Here is a 413-nt window from a genome sequence, read left to right on the forward strand (position 1 = left end):
CTACCTGCAGCGTCTTCACACACAAACGAAACTTACTAGAGAAGCGTGAAGTGGGACATAATATACCTCTGTAAATAAATACTATTTAAATTCACGTCTCGCACACTTAAATGCCCTTTGTATGGAACATATACGCTCCCTTCAAACTGGAATCATGGCGGAATATCCGGTAATGTCCACTTCGCAGGGCACTTATAGTCAAATATAACAAACGTATGAAGCAATAAGAGAAACATACAAAATGTACAGAGCGGGGGTACGCGAGGACTGGAATTGAGAACCACTGTTCTAGACATGTAAAAAATTTGAGGCTACAGCACAGCAGCTGCTCTTCTTGGTTTTCTCTGACGCACTAACTCTGCAGCAGCACTTCTTCTTCGTCGTCTCGTCTGATGCACTCACTCAACCAAGCG

At 43.3% G+C, this 413-nt stretch overlaps 1 protein-coding gene across 1 annotated transcript in view; it reads right to left on the reverse strand.

Moving 5' to 3' along the window:
* Positions 1–413, reverse strand: part of slc22a31 (solute carrier family 22 member 31) — an 18,871-nt gene that overhangs the window by 13,124 nt on the left and 5,334 nt on the right. The gene's annotated exons all lie outside the window — the stretch shown is intronic.

The sequence above is a fragment of the Sinocyclocheilus grahami genome, unplaced genomic scaffold (genome assembly GCF_001515645.1).
Source record: "Sinocyclocheilus grahami isolate Dianchi unplaced genomic scaffold, SAMN03320097.WGS_v1.1 scaffold772.1, whole genome shotgun sequence".
Taxonomy (NCBI): Eukaryota; Metazoa; Chordata; class Actinopteri; order Cypriniformes; family Cyprinidae; genus Sinocyclocheilus; species Sinocyclocheilus grahami.